Source organism: Falco peregrinus, chromosome 2, assembly GCF_023634155.1.
Source record: "Falco peregrinus isolate bFalPer1 chromosome 2, bFalPer1.pri, whole genome shotgun sequence".
In the NCBI taxonomy this organism is placed as follows: Eukaryota; Metazoa; Chordata; class Aves; order Falconiformes; family Falconidae; genus Falco; species Falco peregrinus.
Window position 1 is genome coordinate 12,578,193 of NC_073722.1, and position 9,164 is coordinate 12,587,356.

The following is a 9,164-nucleotide window of genomic DNA, read 5'->3' on the forward strand; positions in this document are numbered from 1 at the left end:
TACTCTTCTCACTTACCCTGATATAGCAGGAAGGATATGTAGAAGTTGATCTGTACCAGACACGAAGCATCTATCTGTTAAACATATCAGAGGTCATTTTTGTTCTAAAAGCCCAGTACATTTTTACTATAAAGAGCAACATAACAGAGTAATGTTCGAAATCAAGAGTCAGGAAGAAGTATGTCTTTATTAAAAGCTTTATTTCCAATTTTTTTTTTTAGGTGGAAGTTTGTGTTAGGAAAGGCCTTCAGGACATCGTAGAAATTAAATCAACAGTAGCAGAGAGGATCGTGCCTGTGCTTTCTACTACGCATACCCAAATCTGTTCTTAATACTTTCAAAAAAATCTAGTACAGATGATAGGTACTCTCAGCTCAACTGCCACCCTGCTTGCCACTGCAAGTTAAACTATAGCACCCTTACGTAACGATGTAAACTTTAATTTTACACATTACACTTTGGGGGTCAGGGAGGGGAACTCCATGAACAGCCCTGTTTGTGGTAAGGATTTTGAAATCATGAAAATTGTAATAACGTATGCAAAGGAAAAAATAACACTGAAATAATGCAAATGTCTGTAAACATAGATATATGTTTTATTAGTCTATATGCATGCATTCATATATAATGTATAAAATGCATGTGCCAATAATAAAGGGTGAAAGCCAGCATCTAGCAAACCATTTCTTAATGTTATTTTTAAAGGAATTTGTCAGTATGCATACTATGATCACATCCTCATGACAATTTCCAACAGCCCTGAATTGCATCATTTTGGAGAAACTCGCAGTTTTAGATGTCTCAGAAAACCAAGACAAGCAGGAAGGTCAAAGTTCAGATGTAAGAACTAAAGAACTGAGAGACTTCCGAGCCACATACACTACTGACGCAACTGAGGTATCTGCAAGGTAAAAATTGAAGCTGTCATTTTCAGGTAATATCCAATTAAAAGATTAATATCCACTACTGTTCTGCTTACAACCAGCACAGTTATATAGTCTTCGCTGCCCCAGGAAAACAGTTCCCACTATTGTTTCTTATGATGGAGAAGGCCTGCTGATGCAGCCCAGCTGCTGCATGGTAGAAGCTACAGGGAGCTTGTCTTCATCTGGGTTTCTTAATGAAGCCACAGTAAGTCACACCCCATTTTAGCAGTGCAGACAAAAGCAGCTCTTTGGCAGGCTCCTGACTGCTGCTCTCCCTCCGTCCCACTCCCCCTGGCTGCACACCAAGCAGCTGCTGAGAATCTGGGATCAGGGCTTCTGTCTCCACACAAAATGCCTGTTTTGCCTGGCTGCCGTGCTAGCCCGGGTGCTCAGCCAGCTTCTCCACCAGTCTCCTTACCATCACACAGCCAGCCCCTGGGAAAAAAGAGGTGTTCTGGGATAGAGCTAGCCTAAGTAGCTGTAAGCTGCATAGGCTCCAGGTTAATTCAGCTCAGTACTTGCCTGCTTTCCAGCATCTATAAAGGCCATAATGTCCTCCCACAGCTCCCCCGCCACCAACCGAAGGCAAAGGCAGGTTTTCCCTTATTTGTGGATCAAAGCATATTAGTATAAAGCACTAGAGTACAAACAGCAAAAGCACTGTTAAACCCAGTAAAAACGTGCTTGATAGCAAAATATTGACTATCACTGGTGATACTCTCATAAGTCATTGCTTGATAGCAGCAGAGTTCAGGGTAAACCCATGCCTTTGAGCCATTTTGGTAATCTCTGCCAGGGGCTAGGAGAGGAAGACTCATCATTCTTCAGCCCATTCTTGGCTATTGTCAAATGAAAGTAAAAGAAAGGGATGGGAGAAATGGAAGAAAGAAAATGCAGAAAGGAATTGTTAGTTTGAAGGAAAACATGAGAGAAAGTTATATGTAAATATAGCAATAAAAAGCAGAGAGAAAAACAACTAGAAATGTATGGAAAAAAGGGGTAGAGAAGAAATGAAAGAGAAAATGGGAGAAATAAAAGAAAGGACTGAGGCAGCATGTCAGGCTGTCACAGTGTTTTAACATTGGCAGATTCTTTCAGTACCTTGGTACCTGCTCTCTTGCAGCACAGAATTCAGTTGACAAAACCGTCACAGCAATTCATGCTGAGGTACGCGCAAAGCCAACTCTGCTGGATCGCAGCAAGTGCTGCCACAGCTGTGCCCTGTGCGTTGCAGTGCTAGTGCCTCACTTTCTGCTCACTCCATTTCTAGCCCCTCTAGGGCACTTCCTTTTGTCAGGGGTAGTTTCCTTCTGGCTTTCAGCCTCAGCTGAAGGCAAATCTCTTGTTACTTTGGCTAGCGATTGCCTAGGTCCACAGCATGCTAGAAGCACCACTTTCTACTCTAGCAATGCATTATTTTCCACCTTCTCCATCACAATTGGATGTGTACACACATGAACCAGAACAAAGAGGAATTAAAGCTCTTCACTTAACTTGTTTTCCAGTTCGCAGTGCATGTATCACTTAACGCTCTAATGACAGCATGGAAGCAAACCAGGTACCCATAGCATCTTGAACAACATTTCCACACACAAAATTAAAGACATGCAAAATAAGCGATTTTCTCAGTTTTCTTGGCTTCACTCTTGCTCCCACATCAGTATGCACTGCATAGCGGGACCTTGCTTTGGCTTTCTATACAACTAGAAGGCATTGAAACAGCACGCAGAAGTGTCATCAACAGTCTGCCCAGTTTGGGAGCTGTTTCTCCACGTGGCAGACCATGGAGCTGTACCCCATGGAAACCCGAGGCTGTTCACTGGCAGCTGCCTCCATAAGGAGCATCCTTGCCTGCAAGACGGAGCTTCCAATTGATGCAAACCTAACCCAGGAGCTGCATCCCCCACATCAATAACTGTAGGTCCAGCACTACCAGCCCACACAGTGGTATCGGTCTGATCCACACAGGATCGTATTGTCATTGAATTAGAGCGTGGTAGTAATGTCAGTCCTGTGCTGCCTCCAAAGGACAAAACATTTGATCCTGCCCCCAGCCTGTCACAAAGTTTCAGTCACAGGTTTTGGACAAGATTTGAAGGATCAGGTGTTCCAAATGATCTGATCCAGCACAAAGCCCTAAGTTACAAGTACCATATTGTTGAACTGCATCTCCAAAGCCAGCGTTTACTTGTTATTTTAGTTGATGAATGGGGATTCTGAAAATTGCCTATGGAGACACACACAGGTGCAAGAATCTTCACCTGTACATCACCTTTTCATGTAGGGGCTGGAGATAATGTGGAAAGGAATGTTAAGTAATAAGAAGAATGGTAGTTTATCATAGAAGAAGTCACAAACCAACGTGTTTGTTCTTAGACAAGGTTACTGTTGATGCCAATACAGCTGTGGATCACCCAGCTTTGTTTGGGGCCTGTACAAGCCATGTACCAGTCCTAGTAAATATGAACACTGAATTACCTGGGTTTATACTAGCAAGGTATCCAAATATCATACTGGGTGCACCACTGAAATCAGGGGAACAGCCTCTGGTACAAGCTTAATGCAGGGTCAGGCTCACTCTTCCACAGCAGAATTAAGTTGCCTACTTTCAGTGCACAGTGGCAAGGCAAGAAATAAAAACCACAGCAAAGCCAAAAACCCCAAACAGGTTCTAACGAGAGATCACTTCACACAGAGAGCCTTAAGCCCGTTAATCCTGCTGGCCAGCATCAGCCTAATTTGAGCAGCCTTTGCCCATTACACAGAAAAGAGTGAGGAACATGCTACTGGCTAAGGGAAAAAACAAAGAAACCCACCAAGAACAGTAAAAACAATGACCTGGAGAACACAAATAATTCAGAAGTTGAAGAAGCAGACATTTGATTAAAGTGGGAAAGGAAACTAGATTGGATGAGGGTTAAGTATGACAATGCAGTGATGAGGCACCAGAAGAACAGAATTAAAGGAATAGCGCAGAAAGGGTTTCATATCAGGTGGGACAGAAGTGTCACTAGAAAGAAAGGTAAAAAAAAGAAAACAGTTGACAGACCAAATATGACAGAATAAATGAAAAATAACAACAGCAATGAGAAAGGAAGGGAATAAAATATGCCAGTACCTCAGACTGATAGCAGAAAAATTTACTTAACACTCTCATGGAAAAAAGTCATTATCTCACAGCTAGTAAGTATATCAATGTGCACATCATGGCTGTCTTCCTGAAATGATTCTTGAAATCTCTATTTTGTCATGTAAAGAAAAAAAAATGGGATGTATTGAATGAATCTTTCAAAATAATTTCTCAAGACATACACATTTAAAGTAGTATTATATGCTCCGTCAAATCACCAAAAAGGCTGTTTCTGTGGGGTTTTTTTGCTTCCGGGATGCTGTGAAGAGAGTTGTTAGTGGCACATAACCACATAACCGTAATTTTTCTAGGTATGACTGAGTATGAAATTGTGTCACAACAGGTAGAGCACCAGAGGTGTTAACTACTCAGCATAGCTGTAGACTAAGTAAGTTTATTTTTTAAGTTATAACATCTATTTTTGGAAACACTACCCCATAAAATATCAGCTATAAATTATTCAGAGCTCTCCATAAACACAACAACATACAAAAAGAGAAAACTCCTTTCTAAGTAACTCATAATCCATCTTAAACCAATTCCAAGGCTGAAACAAGTTTAAGTACAAAATGTTAAAATTTCATTAACAATTTTACCAGTTAGAAACTCTGAAATAACTTTCTGTGCTATTCTAAAAGGTCCCCCACTAATAAACTCCATTAGTATCTCTGTAGAATCAATTTGTTATGTGTACGCATTATTAACAGCTTTGTAAACCCATGCTAACGACTTTGGTATCGTCCCCTTCCAGAAGCCACTGAAGACCAATGAAATACCTGACGACCTGTGGATTCCACTGCCCTCTCCCCCTCTCCAAAAAAAAAAAAAGCACATATGCAATCCTTTACCTAGAAGTGGTGGATAACCTGGAGGAGCTCCTGTCCCCATCTTCCCTCACTGGGAGTGAAAGGGCAGATGGTGTCACCAGGAGGGCAGTGACACTGCTGGTGCTGCACACTGGTGATCCCTGGAGCCCATGGGAGGGCCTGGAGGGCACAGCATGCTGCCCTTTGCACACTGCCTTGGTCTATTCCCCTGTGACAAGAAAGAAGGCATCATGTTTTTTTCCACCAACATGCATCCAAAGGAGAAAACACAACAACAACAAAATCACAAACATGACTAATGCACAGCCCCTTACACTCTATTTTGCTTCTAAAGCATCTTTTACCTTGTCTATAGCTCTGATCCTCAGAGGTGGTGGTGGTGCTTTATATCTCAACCTGTGTAATAATCCTGGTGTTTCTGTGGGCAAGGAAGCTGACACCATCTCTCTTCCCCACATGGAAGAGTTCACATGCAGCAGCTATCTTAAAAGTCCACAGCTCATAGCTCTTTACAAATCAGCAACTGCAGGCAACAGAAAATTAGGGTTGAAAATAATGACCATGAAATAATGTGGGGTTTTTTTTCCCTTGTGGAAGCACAGATGGCTTCCACATAAAAAGCAAAGTCTGTGTCACTGCATATATCTGTTTTTGTGGTATGGGATGGAGGCTTGAGCATTCAATCTCCATAATTTTACAAGTAATTTAGGAGAAAACTATTTTATATCTCTGAACTCAGTTTTTCCAGCAGCTTATCCGTGCACAAACTAGTATTTCTGTAGCTATGAAAACCAGTTGTGGAATATCAAGGAAGTTAGTCAGACAATATGTTGAAAATTATGGAAGGTGATCTGGTACAACAACTTCAGAAAAAAAAAAAGATTCATTCAATTTTATGTAACAACCACTAAAGTAGTTATAGTCCTAACATATTTCAGAATGCACGTGTGTGTATTTATAAAAAATGGAAAACCCTCAAATCAATTTATTGAAATCTGAGAGAGAAGCAGCCAGGGATACATCTGATTCTCTGTACAGCCTCATGACTTATTTTATTTGAGGTTTGCTCTCAAGGGAAGAACAGGCATGGAGCTTTCCAGTCACTGAAAAGTCATGTGTGTCTTGTTCAGACTAATTTTTTTTCTCCTCACCTAAAAAAAGCAAGGGGAAAAAAAAGGAAGCAAACAGAAGGAAAATGCTATAGAACATGAAGACAGGCTCATGCAAACACACACAGACAAATTTTAGGTAGCCAAACGTCCTGTTTTTCCATGCATGTTTCAGCAGTCACAGGCTTTCTTGCTCATCTATCTATATTTTTTAATAATGTTTTCTCCTCATTCCTATTGTTTTTGTAAAAACCAATGATGTACTTGAAAATGCCTTTTGGAGGCAACCCTGCAAGTTTCAGCAGTTTAGCTGTCTGTAACACTAAGGGCACTCTCCGTCAAACATGGCTCTGCTGCTTGCTTTAGATCCCATCCCTCTGATTGTGCCTGCAAAAGCATCCGACACTCTTGGTTCAAACCTGTGAGAACATAAACTGTGCTCCAAAATAGAAACATCTTCAGATATCAAACATTTACTGGGGCAAGAACAACACTGAAGGGATCCATGAATTACCACCACCCTTGTTAGCAATCTCCTGTTGTGGGGGATCACCAACAAGATAAATTCTATTTAAACTTAGAGTTACCTCTCACTTGGCTTAGAAGATGCAGAAATGTGCCTTCCTGACGCAGAAGGACCTCAAAAATGCTCTTCTGTGCAGGATTACAAGAGGTTAACATAGCCCACAACACTTAATGAGTATGGAAACAAGGGGTCTGGTCACAGGTGCAGAATGTGAAAAACCAGTTACACACTGGTTTCCTCTACCTTTCCTGTAAACAAACCAACCCACAACCCAAACCCAGCTGATTTGTAGAGAGTCATTTACCCTCAGATAGTCTTGACAATAAAGTGCCAGTACTAGTTTCAAAAAAAAAAAAAAAAAAAAAAAGCAAGAAAAAAGGAAAAACACCCCAGTGCTAAAGGAAAATTGTTCTGACCCGGTGAGGTTTTCAGCTGTAAGTCTGTCTCTCAGCATTTCCCATGTGCTCTCTAGTAGCTGAGCAGCAAAGTAATTGGAAGAGAGGAAAAAATGGATGGGGGGTGGAGGAAGAAGTAAAATTTGTGGAATCTGGGTAATCTGTTCAAAGAATAAAACTCCAATGCAATAATCACCTGTGTAATTATTTCAAAATAACTCCATGTTCAGACACATTTATTTAAGAATAATTTTGCTTTCATCAAGCATAAATCTGAAAGTGGATTATACTGATCTGGACTAAGGGACTCCTTTTACCCCCAGAATAAGATTATGCTCCAAGAAATCATCCAGATACAAATACTGCACTATAAATCTACAACCTACCTTAATTTTAAGGTGTAGACCTGTGCTTTGCAGAAGGACAAAGTTAAAAATGATGGCTGCTATAAATATTTTCAAATGATACTTTAGTGGCTGCATTTTAGTTCATGAACAGGGCAGCAGCAATAATCTGGAAAAATCTCCAAGCCTCCATCAATTGCCAATCGTTGCTTAGTTCAGTAGACCTAGATCAGTGTGATACTGGAGTAATGCTGTGGGGACAACAGTGGCTTTCACCTGGTGCAAATCAACATGCCAACAGACTTATGCCAATATATTTTGGATGTCTCCCTAATGACCTGGTATTTTGTTTCCACACATCCCAGCTGGCCGATCTACCTTTCTGTTGATGGCTTGGGTAACCAGGGGCGCCCACATGTTTGTTTCCAGGTGTTCACCCACACGTCCAGCTGGAAGGTCTGGTAACAACCAGAACAGCCAGGCCCATCTTGAAGATTTTCTTTCCTGCTGCCTCACTCTGCTTTATTACTTGTGCCCCTGAAATATTTATAAAGCTGCGCTGTCTGCTTAACCAATCACATCTTTTAAACTTATTTATGAGGGATGACAGATGGGGTCACCAGGCAGGGAAAGACTGATAGATGGTGCGAGTGTATTATCACACCAAGATGGCATGAAAAAAATCATTCTTTGATTATTAAGAAAGAAGATTCTCCTACCATAGATAAACAGACCCCACTATCTGCTGCACCTCCGTCACGCTCAGTACACGGGGAAGAGCTGCCAAATCAGGAAACCTTTATTGCTAATTTGCATTTATTCAGCTTATAAAAATGCATCTACTAAAGCTCAGAGGTCATGGAAGAATACTTATTTACAAGTCCCTTGGCAGAAATATCTTTTTCATAGCTTACATGTCAGTGGTAAGCAGCATCAGTGAGAGATTTAACCATTTCATCCCTTTGAATGTTTAACTCTTTTGAATAACTACACTAGCTCAGATACCAGGTGGGTCACTTGCACAGGCTTTCCTGTACTGCTCAATCCAGATCCCCAGCCTTGCTCTTGCTCCAGCAGATCTAGATTTCAGAGTGCATCAAGCAATCCACTCACCCCCATCTCTGCATCCTCTTTGTGAAGCATATTGCAACTCTCTCACCTCTTTAGATCTCCAAGAGCAACTAGGCCTGGGTAGGAGCTGGAAAAGGGGAGCCACTCTGTTCATGAAAATATACCTTTCTATGGCGCTGTGAACAAGGGGTACAGATTTAAAGTCCCAGAACAGGGTCAGCTAAGCTCTGTCACCTTCCCTCACTGGGGCACACAAGGCTTTTTGCAGTGCACTGAGGGGGAGGTGCTTTTGGAAAGGAGTCAGGCTTCCTCCACAAGAAATGGAAACCTTTACCTGGCAAAGGAGGGACCCAGGAGAGCAAGTTGCACGTTCTCATTGTTCTGCACGCCAAGCAGCCGAGCATCAGCCTTGGAGGCAGTGCTGGTTTGTCCATGAGGCTCGGCAAGCTGACCAGAAGGTAGTTCCTCCACGTGTCAGTGACCTTAAATTTAAAAGGAGCAAGGCAGTGAGCTCAGGAGGAACGAGAAGATCCTGCGGTGGGAGCAAAGAATGTCCCTGCAGAGCCATGAGCTCAAGGGATGGAGCACCACCTGCAGACTGGCTGTTGTGGCCTTGCTGGGACACCTCTGCAGCACCATAGGATGGCAAATGTGACACCCCCCTGCCCAGGGGGTGCAGCCCAGCCCTCCCACTCACCAGCTCAGACAGACAATACCATGGATCCATCTTTAAAGGGTGAACACTGGGAGCGATGCCAGGGGTGTCAGCAGCCCTCTCACCAGCATCTGCTTGGCAGGATGCAGAGGCACATCCACACCATGGAGGCACCAGGGCC